The 16,284-nt window shown below is 37.6% G+C and overlaps 1 long non-coding RNA gene across 1 annotated transcript in view; it reads right to left on the bottom strand.

Annotated features, from left to right (window-relative positions):
* Positions 1-1,459: 1,459 nt before the first annotated feature.
* LOC110676773 overlaps positions 1,460-16,284 on the bottom strand; it is a 41,609-nt gene continuing 26,784 nt past the window's right edge. Inside the window, exon 2 of the long non-coding RNA XR_002500708.1 lies at positions 1,460-1,894. This is a non-coding gene — a long non-coding RNA (uncharacterized LOC110676773). The remainder of the gene's footprint in view (positions 1,895-16,284) is intronic.

The raw sequence follows: 16,284 nt of genomic DNA on the forward strand, positions 1-16,284 counted from the left end.
ACATTTCGCTTTTCCCCACAGTAAGTTCTGTACAATCGACAAATGTTCGCTTAACGTTTATTTATTATAACTTTGTTGTTCTCATTTGCTTCGTGAGCTTTGGTTTGTGTTTTTTTTCATTTACTTTCACTAGTACTAAATTTTTTACTTCTTACCTTGCTTACACACAAAAATCGCAGCCTGATGATGATTATGATTTATTGTTACCGGGTGCTTCGTTTGTGTTGCCGTTCCGGTACATAATCTAAATTACACGTCTCATGGTGCATCGAGCCCTATACCAGGCAGCCAGATGTGCACCATGATTCGCAACAGAAGAACCATTACAGTACAAAAAACGAAAATTTATGCCTTGCACTACTCCTCCTAGCTTTTGCTTGCTTTGGTTTTGCAGAGTTTTTTGAGTGGTGTACGTACTTTATTCGCTTTATATTGGGAGTTTTGCTGGGTTTTCATTTGGATTGTTCTGTCTACCTAAATATCCATCTAAAACATTACTTAGCAGTTGGTTTTTCATTTCTTATATCAATACACTAACATATCTCACTTTAATTGTTGCTTTTGTTAGCTAGTTTTCGACCCTATAATTGGTAGCTTGATTTACACACGCGGTAAAACGGCTGTGAAAATTGATCTTTTCTGGGAAACATGATGATGAAAATTGTGTAGGAAATGTAAGTCGTATGTGCAGTAGCAATTTAACCATTTCTTTGAGAGCAATCAAATCTAAGACGAAATCAAAAATCTTTGTTTGCTTATGACCCAAGCCTCTTCGCTAAAAGACGAAGCCGGCGTGTCATCTGTAGTAGATTGCAAAATAGTTTGGATATATTATCTTCATACTTGCAAAAATGGAAGTTTTCTTCTAATGCTTCCAAAACTCAACTGCAAATATTCCCACATGAGCCAGAAGCTCTTTATTTGCAACCTTCAAATAGACATGTTGGTTTTTGGAAATTGGTCAGATGATCTTAAGTATCTAGGGCCAATGTCAGCCTATGAGGAAGTGATCAAAGAATACTGTTAGATGAGAAGTGGACTCTGTTCCAGAAAGAAGTAGGAGAAGCTTACAGTTAGAATGGAAAGACATTGTTTTCGTGCGTTCTGGGCCATCTCGTTTAGCTATTACATCCTTGATAAATATTAAGCATAGCATGAAAATTGACCAGAATGTAATTACAAAAACCGGAAGTTATCCCATATTTTTTGTTGCAACTGCTGAACAGTTAAATGTGATTCCAAAATGAATATCTCGCCGATGCGAACACGTTCATCGCTCAGCACGGGGATGGGAAATGTGTCGGAGCGGAAATCTATTAACGAATCAAAATGACTTTTCAGCAGGAGTAACAAAAATGCGTATTCCATGTTGGTGGATCCGGCACATCACAAATGTAAAACGAGAAACGCTATATATCGTCATTCGAAATTCGATTGGTTTGGATTTATTTCCGATTTGTTTTTTTTTTTTCATGTGATTTTAAATGAACTTCGAGTTTGTTCAATATAAAGTTGCCGCTACTAGATAGGAATCAATCGTCCCGTAGAAAAAAGCTGTTTCCTGTATTTTTGATATCAACGGCATCCTCCATAGCTTGCGGCAAAGCGACGGAGCCGAAGAGAAAAAAAAAATAATTGCCCCATTCATTTCAGCATAATGATGGCAACGGATAATTTGCCGCCTCGTGCTGTCCGCCGGCATTCCATCGTATATACTGCTGTTCCAACCCAATTTGATTAAATTAAATTTATACTGATGCTGTCTCTCCATCATTACCATCACCGCCGTCGTAGACACTAAACCCCAAAGCGAGACAGCATTTCAACATCATTGCTTCAGGACGCGTTAACCGAGCTTCAAATTTGATCATTTTCTTCTAAATGTTATCAGGACCTACAAAAGAAAGAAAAAAATACTACAGTGGAATTGGATTTCTTCATTAGTTTTCGGCCAACTGTGGGTAATGTGAGTCTTGTAACATATTCGTGCACTATAACTGGACAAAAGCACATTATAGGTATTAACGTATGTAGCTAGCGGGGGAAAAACCGGTGGAAATTTTCTGCATCATGCAACCAACGCTCCAGAAGAACGAAATTGCGCGCTAGGTTGCACTTGTGGAGTGGTTCCCAATTTGTTGGAAGCTGCGACCCCATCAAACTACAAACTCGTGGAACTCCCAAAAGGATAATATACAAATGAAAGTTTATGGAAGCTTTCCAAAGATCACATTATGAATCAACAGATAACCTTTTTTCGTTATTCCTTTACTCGCAGGCTTAAACGCCGTCAAGTATAACGGAGCCGAACTCATGATTTATTAATAAAATTCTTAATATCTAGTGTTAGCTTTGGGGAACCATAAGGCTCGCGGTTTGGTCGACGTTAGGGATAACAAATATTGTAGGAAATGACGGTGTTAAAGATCTTTCCGTTGTCTATCAACAGCATAGTTTTCTAGCGGTTTCGATGCTGATCAACTTAGAGTGGACATAACGACAACCTCTAACGGCACAACAACCAGAATTCGAACGAGTCTCATATAGTCGAAATCCCGTTTACCTAGCACATCTATAATGTCTCCTTATTCTGGTTTTCCTTGGGCTCTGAGGGTAACACAAAAATTGAATTTGGCAATTCCCATAATATATGGCTGATATCTTGGTAGCCTGCACCACAGCTGCAATGATTGTAACTTTTAAGTCCTATTCTATAGAAGCCCTGTTCTATAAAAGTGCGAGCCCAAGGAGTGGTACATAAGTCGACACATTACCTTAATAAAGTCTCGACTTAAGTCCAAGCCCGGTCATAAATTTCGCCTTCCATCGCACTCACCTTGGCAAGAGAGATCGTTTTCTTATTGCCCTGAATCGAGCAATGTGAAGGGACCCAATCCAAGGTGATAATAGATAATTGATTAGATAGAGCACTCAGAGTGGATCGTATTTCGCGGAAGAAATACGGGGAGAGCTTTACCGGTCTCATTGTAGCAATAGCCTCTATTGAGCTGAGACTATCCGTAAAAAATAAGTTTTAACCAGAGGGAAGAGAACACACCAAATCCATTGGAAAAATTTCCCAGGTAGTTTATAAGCATTTCAATGCGCCGCATTTAAAATGCTTACTGTCCTATCGAAGCAGTTTGCTTGCTTTGCTGTCTTGAATCAGCAGAAGCATTGATATTTAAAGTTTATCGGCTGTTGGTATGAATTTTCAATGCAGGCACTGTTCTTAGGGTCGATTTCTTCACCTTCGCTTATGCCGTAAACCTCGTTTACCCATACGAATAAACCAGGTTTAAGGCCTAAGCGGTGGTGAAGAAACCGCTTATTAGTGAATTAGAAATGTTAAATTACCGCTTCATAAATACCAAGAGAGAAGTGTGGATGATGGCTCCATCCCATTACACCGAACGCCATTACCCCGAACGCCAATACCCCGAAAGGGTCACTACCTCGAAAACCATTACCCCGAACACCACTACCCCGAATGAGCCATTATCCAGAATGGACCATTACCCCGAACAGTATGAGATACAGTGCAGTATCTTGTATTTCGGGCAAAAATGTTGACCATACTGTTATAAAGGAATGAATATTCATGTATGCGTCTCTAATGTAAACTGGTAATGCTTTGAGCTTGAGCTTGAACTTGATTGGCCGCCCGTGGTTGCTACTCCAGTAACGCCAGATCAACTGCATTTACACATGGAACCAACCAGATGACTGCTTGGGATTAACAGACACCCTCAGTGTATAAGAACTTCTATTTTCAGGCCTGTCACGTCAGAATGCAGACCAATGATGGGAAGGGGAGAAATTGATGATGCATTAAACTGGCTCGTACAGTAGACCGTATATATACCACTGCATCTTCGCCAGATCATGCGGGATAATTTTTATGGCACAGAGGCTCGTTGTTTGGTTAGCAGACTGCCTATGTATCAGGCGTAAGGAAAGCCGTGCTATAAGGATGGAAGAATGAAAGCGTAGGAAAACGACCTCAGTAAAACTTTTCGCCGAGAACCCAACAGCTGAGCGTTCGGTAATTTTCAATGCCGAATCTCGGTACTTATTTTACCGAGATTTCGGCAAACCATGTGATATACAACTACAAAGTACGAGAAAATGTACTTTTGTAGTTCAAGGGTTCATTTACAAATTACATAACGTCAAAAATTTCCATTTTTGACACCCACCCAACGCCTCGTAATGCTTTTTCAATGGAAATTCTGCACATTTTGTATGAGGTTTAACATTTTGAGGACAACCACCCACAACATTTTTCAGCGCTATGAAAGTGGATTTTAGTAAAATTAGTTATTTTTGGACTGAGCGTTTTGCTTGTCAATTTGCCATTCTTGCACATGTGCCTCTATGCCCAGGGATGTCAAGGAAATTTTCAATAGAATAAGATCCGCCACCAGAGGAATTCGAGCCCATATCCTAAATATGGGTTTGTTGAACAGCTGCGTGCTCACCGGTTTTTAGACTTCTTGGTGGTATTCATCTTTTAATTTATTTTTTTAAACAAAGATTTTTTTCCTTTCTTATGACTATAGGTTGTTTCATAGCATCACGTTGTTACAGTGATTATTCACGTCAGAGTTGCAAGCATTTATTGACAGCAGGTTATCCTTAAGGTATTATTTGAAATTAATTCTGTTATAATTCTAATTAGAAATTTTCCCTTCGTATGTCTTCTTGTATTTAAACAGTCAGGTATCTTATAGAACTGTTTACCACTTTCTGCCATCATCAGTTTTTGATTATTATTTTGATGCATAACTATTTTTTGTGGCTATCTTATTGAAATTCAGCTGAAAGATCCCACAAGGCAATGAAAACTTCTACTGTGGCGATCAGAGGCCGCCGTTTTTCTAACATGTACAAATGTATTAGCGTTTCTATGCCACAGCGGAACGATTGTCTATCAGATTCCATAGAACAACACTTGCAGTGATAATATCCGTGTGATATCCGCTGCCATCGTTTACGAAACAAAATCTTTTAGATGATGTTAATGCTAGTAGACCGACATCTAAAAATTGAATGAAGGAAGTGGGTAGCAGCGCCCAAAACGAGACTTTACTAAATCCTAATTCTGTACATATTATAGCTATGCTTTTCATGATAAATTCACCCTTATTTTCCATATACGTTGTTCTTCAGAGCATTGCAGTGTGGTTATGTGAAATTAGAAAACAAATCCAAACGAAACTGAGTGTGTAAAATTTAGTTTCTGAAAATCTAGCTCCTTTTTTATCTTCTAACATCCGAAATATAAATTGTTAAGCCAAACTTGTTTAATACTCATAAGGAATCGTACAATTATCTCCCCACCTTCTAATTAGAATTAGTCTTAAAATATTATGCATTCAGGGAAATGACCCATTCGGGGTAACGGCTTTCGGGGTTGTGTCATAGAGTCGTGGGTGATATGTTATTCATTTGCTGAAACATTCCCTCCCTTTCTCACATTTGTCCTACATGTGTGGGTCTCTTTCGACGGCAGCTGAAATTGTTGCTGTGTGAAAATTTGAAATTCAGCTTTAAGGCCCATGTAGACAAATTGTCTAGATAGGGTTACCAGTAGTACTCTCTTTAGATTACATGCATTCTTTTTTACCTTGAAAATTCGTGTACCGTAAAACGGGGTAACTTTGATAGTTTTTTCGAAGAAAACTTGAATATTTATGCATGCTGTTTCAAAGAATTATAATTTATATTTTTAAAACAAGTACTGGCATCCTACCTATCGATTGCTGTTGATAGATTGCCAAAAGATTTATTATGAATGGATATATAATTTTTCATATAATCGAAAGTTGGTTTTCTGTTTTGGGGTTACTTTGATAATGGAGTATGAATCGAACAAAATTGAATGAATAACGAACATTTGTAGGGCATTGCATACCTCTAGGCGTTTAACGTTATATGGAAATTTCTGACTTAGATTACAAAAATGGTCCCAGTTTGTGAAAATGCGATTCGCTAAGAGATTTGAGACCGTATTCAAGTTCTATGATAACTAGGCTGTCAAAGATAAGTGGCCAACTATTCAAAACTACATCAAATAGTGATCGTAGAACAGATTGTTTGTAAGCGTTTCGAAAATGCTAAAATTGTGTCAATTTTTAATATTCGTATAAACAGCCCCAATCAAGTGCATTCCAATGAAAATAGTTTTGACATGAAGTGTCATACTAATACTCTTTACTTTTGCATTCGTTTTGCTTAACTGATTAACAGAAACTTCGTTATTTCATTCAATATGTTGTGGGTCTCGCACTATCAAAGTTACCCGCATTATCAAAGTTACCCCGTTTTACGGTACTATTCTTTATGATAAACAGGCTCAAGGGTACTCTGGCTCTGGTACTACTAATGTTCAAGGCATTAACATGTAATTTTTGTGGAATGATTATTTTTGTAGCAATCTAGTGAATTTATTTGGGAAGAATTTTTTTTTCTATCTTTAATAACGAGATTTTTAGCCCTGGGCTAGTTCATCTCGGGACCAACGGCTTTACTTCCCTTCCGAAGGAAGTCGTCACTATAACCTTTACGTCATAAGTGACTATCTCGGGGATGGGATTCGATCCCAGGTCCTTGGCGTGAGAGGCGTGTGTTCTAACCACTACACCAGGCCCGTCCCCCTTGGGAAGAAATATTAATTTTTATATAAACTCTATATTTCTTTTGCTAAAAAATTACGAAAAAACTTATTTATTCCAATTGTGTGCCTGTAAAACGAGCATCAAGGCTATGACAAGTACTTTTACGACATGAATTTCATTGGACAAAAACTATACCCATGTGAAATTCTAATGAAAATTTTAGGTCAGACTGAAAACTTCTTTAAAAAAATTGCAAAAACTTCTAGTTTAAGAACCTGTTTACCTGTAAATCAGAACAACAATGGATCCAAACACTATTCAAAATGAACGCACACTTAAAAGATCTCGAAATAGGTAGTCTATTTTGAGTTATTGAGCTGGCACTCCCTAGTTTTATCTGTTACGCTTTTTGGCATAACTCAACAATGCAACTCCATTCCAAGCAATAATATATGGTATTTGTTGAAAGTTCTAAAATTGCAATGAACATGTTTGCATGAAGAAATAAATTTTATTATTAACTTCAAAGTTCACTTCACTTAAAACCCAATTTTTCAAACCTGTTTGCCTATGAAAAAAACTTCAACCCGATAACATTTGTTGTAATTGAGTTACTCTTTCGATATGTATTCAATTATCGAAGCCCAGTGAACATGTTTAGGAGGGAAACGAAATGTTTGATTACAATCCTAATTTCCTTTGATTAAAAAAACTACGAAAACCCTGTTTTTAAACCTTTTGCCTATATTATCAAATTAAAGGCAATGAGTTTTTTTTTAACATAAATTTCAATTCAAAGGACTTGTGAATATGATTGACAACATGTTACGAAAATCACTTCATGTTACGAAAATCTTACTTTTAACCTGGAGAGTGCGAATTGGATATCAAAAAGCAGCCAGGCTGCTGTCAAGCTCAAATATTCGTCAAAATCTTCCGAGTATGCCTAGAAGTGTGCGGTCATTATTTCACCACGCTAAAAATGTTATACATTTTATGTGACACAGAAACAATCAGAAAACGTTTCTCTTGGTCTTATTTATGCGTAATAGTTTCAGAAATATATTTATACTAACATTCGATTTGAACCTGTTTAAAACTATCTGTTTCAGCTGATTCATTGGACTAATTGCCCTCATCAAATTGCAGAAGCTTAGTGTGAAGCATTTATAGTGTGCACCTTGAAAATGGTTTCCTGCGATACAAACAAACAAACAACGGTTAGCACTGGTGGAAAAATTTGTGTTCACATCGAATGGCCCAAATGTTCGTGACCGCACCCCTCAGCTTTTAACAACTGTCTGTTTTCTGTAAATCTTAATTGAATTTGATCTTGTGAAAAAAATATTTCGGAAAAAAACATGTCATTGCTTTGAGTTTCGATTTAAATAAAGTCAGGCTCGAATAGGATAAATGTTTCTAAGAGTTTTAGTACAAGAAATTTTGACTGTTGATTTTCAAGCAAGTAAAATAAATTTAAAGTGTAATAAAACATATATTCCTGCGTTAGCATGTTAACTTGAGCTCTGCACCTCTGCACCCCTACGAACATGTTTTTCATCTCGTACTCAATTTTAGAATATGGACATGAGATAAGTGAAAGAATTTTGAATATCGGTTGAACCGTTGCTGAAAAATGGCTGATTGAAATTTATGGTACAACTGATATTTGATCCCGGGGCTCTTTGTGTTAATAACTGTGTTAATAATGCTCATATCTATACTAAGCTAAGAAGCAGGAATTGTCCCAGTTGGAACATTAAGACCAAAGAATAGGATTACAATACAATGCAGATTTTGCTATGAAACCAGTGAATCAAATTGTCATCAAAACAGACGAAAAACAAACAACAAAGCAAGCTCACTCACAACCGTTTGTCCCAACTGTTGCGGATAAGGATACAATCAAAAGTAAAATTGTCATGACAATCACAGAGCGCAATATTATTGCAACCTTTTCAACTCGAAATTAATCAGTTATTTTAAATACAAAACCAAATTTGTTTTATGGATGCTGTTCGATAATGTGGCAAAGCTCACCAACACGGAGAAAGTTCTCGAAAATTGCAATGCGAAGGCCGGAAAATCGCAGCGCACGTGGTGATCGATTATTGTCATATTCTGTTCAAGTGGTGATAAAGTGATGTTGCGGAATGGAATTGTTGCAACAAGAATAGGAGATGACAATGTCTTTGTTGCTGCGTGTTGGATGACAATTGATTCACTGTATGAAACACTTTCACAATATTTGAATGATTCTTACCAGCCAACCAAAGGATTTTGGCCTTCAAAAATCTACGCAGAAATGTTTCAAGCATCACTACTACAGATCAAAAATCTCAAAGAATATCCTTCAGGAAGATTTTAGAAGATTCCGTCGATGGTTTGAGTGGGAATAGTGAAGAATTTCAAATTTCAAATTTTTCAGAGATTTTATCAGGAACTTGTTGAAATCTGCCAGGGATTTATCCTGAAATATACCAGGATATTTCCTATGTAAACCTTCTCCGCTATTATTGACCCTTTATAAATGGAGGCATTAAATTATGCACACTGTAGAAGATTATGATCGATGCCAGCTGAACTTGATTGTTGATTTTTTGTGCATCTTCACTAGACTGGCCCAGCTCAGTATGGGAGAAAAATAAAGTTGTATGATTCCACTGGGCACCCCCCAGGATTATTTCTTGAGGTTAGAGGAAGCCTTTCTGAAAAATTCAGCTCATTTGGTTTATTTGAGATTAAATCCAGATACAACCTTCTGCAATTATGTTCATTAGGGTGTATTTGTCATTCTGGGCTTATTTGAACGCGAACAATTAGTATACGGAACGAAACAGTGACATAGGGTCAATTTTCAATGTATTTGAGACGAATATCACATACAAACTTCATAACGATTGCGCCAGATGGTGGAGCAACCAATTGAGTTGAAATTTTGAGAGAGCTTTTTTCTTACCCTAAGGCTCATTCTTTTTTGTTTAAGGGCCAGTCTAATCTTCACTGACTTCGGTCAATCACGGAATGGCAACCATAGATATGGGGCCGTACACTAATTACGTAAGACCTGAAACGAGACTCGCGGAGACGATCTTCTTTTTCTGCGATTGCTGAGTTTTTTCCTATTCCACTTAGTATTTACACCAATCTTGCGCAAGCCGTTCAAGCTCTCACATGACCATCTCACCAAAAAACTATTGCGTTTGCATCACACCGGAACATAAACGGCATTTTGAGTGAAATTTCATGCCAGCAAACGTAGCAGACTTTATAAATAACATGTCTTGTGTTTAGATTAATCAGCAACTTAGAAAAAAACTGCTCAGCTGACTGAGGTTTTTAATAATAGTTTATTTTGAATACAATACTTTTCACTTTTTCAGCCATAAAACGATGGGTTGCATTTGACGTTTCGTGACAGCGGAATCTTGCATATGACGTTGAAATTTTTCCTCTTCGCGAGTCTCTCTCAGCGTAAGACTATTTTGGTGATTTTTCAAACCCCCCTCCCTCCATGGTAAGATTTTTTCAATCTCAAACACCCCTCCCTTCATGGTATTAATTACATAATTAATGGACAGCCCCTATGTGTAATCAGTCTGAGCCCGTGGAGGCTAAAGTGCGGCCCGCGGGCCGCACCTGTTTACTAAATCTCCTGAATGTGATAAACTTCGTACAATTTCTCGTTAGGAGTCTGTACTACCCCTAAAGTTATCATGCACACTGATCTATTCGGAAAGCTATCAACGATCAGAAATACAGGCGATTGAAAAATGAGCCTGAGCACCACAGTGACTGGTCTAAGCTAAGCTAATAATTGTGTGGATGAAGAAATCGATTGTAGGGTTTTGTTCTACTTCGTCGTAAGCGCTACTATTCGTCGTATCAAACTTTAAATGTTCCACTACGGCGGATATTCAAACTTACCTGCAACATAGATTCATTATCCAAGTGTAATTTTGTGAAACCTGTTATGGTTTGTACACTTGTACACCAAAAATGCAATAAAACTACTGTATTTTGGTAAATAACTTCAGTTCAATTATCCACTTTGCACTTTTTCACCGAAATCGCATGGACGAACACGATTTGAGAGAAATGCTTAGCGATCGACTGAGCCACACCACTTTCCAACACAAGTTTCTTCCCGCCCCCGTAGGTGACTTACTTCGCCGGGCACTTATTTTCACTATGGAAAACCTTCGTACTTCTTCACTGAAGGATTTCATTCCAATCACACGCCGTAAAACTTCAATAAATCACCAAATTTTACGAAATTTCGGCGTATAATTGAGAATGTAAACAAAGTTCAATCCGTCGTACTGAGAAAAAAAAGCTTGTGCGCATCAATGTGTGCGCGACGCTCGACGTAAAAATACGGTTCCTTTGATTGTGTTGTTTTCGCTGTACTGTGAGCAAATGCCATAATTGTACGGTCTAAAGGAATTGTGTTCATATGTGCGGGCTGAATTTTGATGACGAACAATTAATTTTAAAGGAAATTAGTATATTCCATCATGCTCAAGGAATGGAGAGAGATGCCCGTAGATCTATATATTCTAGTAAAACATTTTATTATAGCGTTGATATGTTGTGTTTTAACCACTCAATACACACAGTGAGCCGTAAGTTGTGAGACGAATGTGGAAACTGATTGCGACGGAGTTGAAAACGATACGACGGATTGAGAATACGGTAAGATGCATTTTCTTTGCATTATTTCCAAAAAGAGATCAAGATTTTTCAAAATGTTATTGTACAATCCCAAAGCCGTTTTGAGAAAGAATTGTTTGGCATCGGTTTGTATCAGCATCATTCACTGCAATACTGGGAAAATTGCAGTTCTCATCGATCAGTGCTAAATACGATGGATACTAGCACATCACCCCATCCCGTCGTATTCTCACTAAATTTGTTCTTTTGTATCAATAAAGGCTTTCAAAAACCTATTTGGTCCAAGATTTACGTTATTATGATCTATATTGAAGTGCATCTTACTGTCGAGTTTTAGACGATTAAGCTGAATTTTGCTGAAGAAGAGAACAACATTTTGGAAAATTAGCAAGGGAAAGTCAAATTTTGCAATTATTTGAAATATCACCTTCCTGAGCCTGCTTCTCAAGTTTCAATGAGCACTTTCACAGTTTTATTAACTGAGAGCTTTCTTTGCCAAAGTTGCCATTTTCACATTCATATATCGTGTGGCAAGTACGATGATACTCTATGCCCAGGAAAGTCAAGGGAATTTCCATTACGAAAAGATCCTGGACTGACCGGGAATCGAACCCAGACACCTTCAGCATGGCTTTGCTTTGTAGCCGCGGACACTTACCATTCGGCTAAGGAAAGCCCCATCTAATAACAATATTAGAGATTCCTCAAATTTATCCATCAATCAACAAAAACGATATTATATTCAATTGCCTCGTGAATCCTGTGAGAAGTCGTTACGCCACCCTAGGGGTCCGTGGACCATCGATTGGGAAGCCCTGCACTAGTGCTTCCCACGGTATTCACGAGCTTACATTCACAGGATAAAAAAGCACAAGTTGATAACGATAAACTACAAGGATCTGCCGGAGGATAAACTCGAACATTGTGCTGTGCTGCACTAGCTCTTGAATGCAAGAGCACAATCTGCTCATTTGGCAATACATTGAGTGTAAACGGTTGGATGTTTGCGGGAGGTCAAGAAGCTAGCCCATTCCAACGAGTAGTAGACTGACTGGAAATGGTAGCTTTTGTTCTCCTAAGTAATGGAGCTATTTGGTGTTTTTGCATTATGTTTATAGTGGCAGTTGCCGAAATATGTACGTTTGTTTGCATTAACGGTGGATCCTAAGAGATGGGAATATGTAACTATTGTGAGTGGTTACTTGAGTTTTCTGGGTTTTGGAATTGTTAAATTTTGTGGTTGTTGTCAATGAAAATTCAATCTATCATCGCTCAATAATACTGTTTGTCCCTTAAATCGTTATTTCACTAAATAGCTCAATAATTTGGTAAGAAGTAGTGTTTGAAAATTATAAAAGTTTCCTCTACAGAGAAATTAGCTAAAGAACCGGCTTATTGCATTGGATGGATAATATAAAAACAATATTAATTTAAATTGGGTACGGGTGACCGTTCAATTTTGTTCAAAATCATATGGAAACAACCCTGTTGATGCCGCCGCAGGTAACTTATATTTCGTCTCTTCATCAACGAAAAACCCCCACAGAAAATCAACACAAAAAGTACCTTCTTCTAGTAACATGATTGAGGGGCCCAGATAGCCGTAGCGGTAAACGCGCAGCTATTCAGCATGACCATGCTGAGGGTCGTGGGTTCAAATCCCACTGGTCGAGGATCTTTTTGTAAAGGAAATTTTCTCGATTCCCAGGGCACAGAGTATCATCGTACCTGCCACACGATATACACATGCAAAAATGGTCAATCGGCAAAGAAAGCTCTCAGTCAATAACTGTGGAAGTGCTCATAAGAACACTAATTTGAGAAGCAGGCTTTGTCCCAGTTGGGACGTAACGCCAGAAAGAAGAAGAAGAAGAAGTAACATGACTCCCACTGATTTTTAACTGAACAATTGAATCAAACGTTTGATGCAATGTTCAAAACCACCTCAATGGCTGAAGCAGTCCCAGTTGGTTTACAATTTACTAATAAATTTGTTATTGGATTACGTTTCTCTGATGGATCCACATATTTTTCAATTTTTTTTTGAATTGGAAATTAAACAGCTAATAACGTATATATCGCAGTAATTACTGAAACCTATTTGAAATCTGTAAACTCCAAAAGAGATCCAAACGTTTTTTTGTGTATCTTAATGATCGACTGGATGAAGCATGTGGTGGAGTACAATCATCAACATATACTTTTTACGTCATTTAAAACCAAAGTTTTTGAAATTTTGGGTGTTTCTGTTAAAACACAGCTGGGTAAAAAAGCTTTTATAGCTGCTTATTTGCATTTTCAATGCACTGGACAGCAAGTTAATTTGCTTCAAAATGACTTGCGAAAATTGATTCGCAATAAGTCATTTTTTTACTTTAAATACACCGACACGTTAATGCTTCCAGTGGACGATTTTCCCATCGAAGGAAGCACTACACTAGACAAGCATGCAACGCCCAGTGGCACAGTCGAAAAATCTTCCTGATGAAAAGTTTTCCGGACTGAAGCGGGAATCGAACTCACACCCCTTGACTCGATGCGGCTAAATGCTTGGTAACACTCATCGCACGGCCACGAAGCCCACATCGCACATGCAATAATTCGCAAAGCACTCCCAACAGAAGATTTTTGTTTGATGAGTGCTCTTCAGGATATTTCTCAATTCAATACCCTGACAGCCCTATTTGTTTTTCCTCTTCTAGAAACCCTTCTACGATTGATTTGGTCTTAACTGACTGTAGTTTCACAATCCTATCAGCTCAACTTTTAATTGTTTGAGAGCCAACTGGAATACATATGAACCATACATCGATAATAATCTTGATGTTAATATTTCTTTGCAAGCAAAACTTGATATTGACAATGTTCTCGAAACTCAATTAAGAATGAAAAAATTGGAACCTGGTTCATAGCCTTTTTGGAAATTATCCAAAATTAAAATTATATCTCAGAAGCGGTGAAAAAGGAAAACAAATTATTACTAACTAATTGCAAAAAGCTCAAAAACTTGCTATACACTTCGAAAGCGCGCACAATTTTAACCCGTATAGGCCTGTGTGAAAGCAAAAATACTGAAACTCTCACCGCTCAGAGAATTCTTAACGGATTCAAATTATTTTTTGTCGGTTCACTGGCCCACATATCTAGTTTCTATAAGGGGCCAGAGGAACTTGGAAATATTCCTGTGACCGGAGTTATTGTGGTGGGTTACTGGGTCAAGTCGGGTCAAAAAGGGCTTTTTTTTGGTACATGCCAAGCTACCTTTATTTATTTGCAATGACAATCATTTTAGTTTGCATAAATCATTAAGATCTGATATTCAACATTATAAATGAAGAGTTTGGCACCGTATAAAATATACCGGATGTGGCCATTCGGACGTAATGCCCGGAAGAACCGGCTATAGATTTGTTGGATACTAAACCGTTTCGATTCTCGAATAGTAGAAATTAAACATAATTGTAACCTTAAATGCGTTCCCATAAGCATGAAACAGATATTCAAATACAAATTGGTCACTTTATCGTAAGTTTGAGGCGTCCCGGCACCCGAAAATGGTCATTTGTAGGATTTATCAAAAGCAATACTCATAGTTATCCAATTCAATCGTTTCTCAAAAGGTTTACACTGATGCAATTTTCTTAAAATTCCGTCATGTAGTGGCCACATTATAGCCGATTCCGTAAATTATCTGTGACTTGAGATTTGCCTACCTCCAGGGGCACAAACGCACAGTACCATTCTCACCCGACCTGACCCAGTGATCCACCGGAATAACTCCGACCACATGAATATTTCCGCGTTCCTCTGTCCACTTCTAGAAACTAGATATGTGTGCTAGTATACTGACAAAAAAAATCATTTGAATCCATTAAGAATTCGCTGAGCAGTGAGGGTTTTAAAATTTTTGCTTTCACTCAGGCCTATACGGGTTAATTTAGGACTCGCTAGTCCAAATGAAATTCAGGTCCCTCAGGATTTCTAAAGCATTCTTGATAATAGCGTAATATAGTTTTTTGCAATTTCTCATCGTAATAGGCTGTTTTTCATCACGCCAATCTGTCATGAAACGGCCTACTTTCCTGCACTGAAGTATGCAATATGTGAAAATAGTCATTACGCAACTGTTTTGAGTTCAGAAATTGTAAAATAATGATGAATGCATTCCGATATAATTTCTGATATTCTCAAGTGGTCTTCTACGAAATTGCAAAAAATATTGTACCTAACTCGTTGCAGAACTCGATTTTTACAGCACTCGTCGTAATTATTTAATTATTTAAATTTACGATTTGTGCTGAAAAAATCATCATTCTGAAACTTGTTCCGTAAACTACTATTATCAAATTTGGATGATGATGTTACTTTACATAGAACTCCTAGATGTAAGAAATAAATGTAATGTTTGAAATGATACTTATAAAGATAAAAAATAGTTCAAGTTCACTTCATTCAAAACCCATTTATATCAGTATACTTCCGTTAATCGAGAAGTATGAAATATACACAGGACTCATTGAGCATACTTTTTTCAGTCAAATGCTCCCCTCGAATTTCTTTTTTTTCTGTCCACAAATGAATGTTTTGAATCTGCTCCATCTTTTCCATCCGAAGCGTCACATTCTATCGCGCTTGGTGGGATTTAGCCTCCGGCGAAGCACGCAGCCTCAAGCGGAACGGAGAGAACCAAGTTTCTGTTTAAATTACGGCTGGGTAAAGTTATGTTTTATAAGCCGGTGAAATGTGAACTGTGTCATTGCCTCAGGTATTAAAGTGCCAACATCAGTGAACCGTGGAATAATATGGTGTAATATATCGTCCCGTACTTTGCTATGGCGGCAGCATTCCGCTGGATTTTTATACAAACTGGCACATTCCTCGTCGTCCTTGTTTCGTTCTGCGATAATGAGAACTAAAATTAAAGTATAGAATATTTCTCAGTGGATTCATTTTGGCAACAAATGAATATCTGAAATATGTGAAAACATCC

This window comes from Aedes aegypti, chromosome 1 (assembly GCF_002204515.2).
Source record: "Aedes aegypti strain LVP_AGWG chromosome 1, AaegL5.0 Primary Assembly, whole genome shotgun sequence".
In the NCBI taxonomy this organism is placed as follows: domain Eukaryota; kingdom Metazoa; phylum Arthropoda; class Insecta; order Diptera; family Culicidae; genus Aedes; species Aedes aegypti.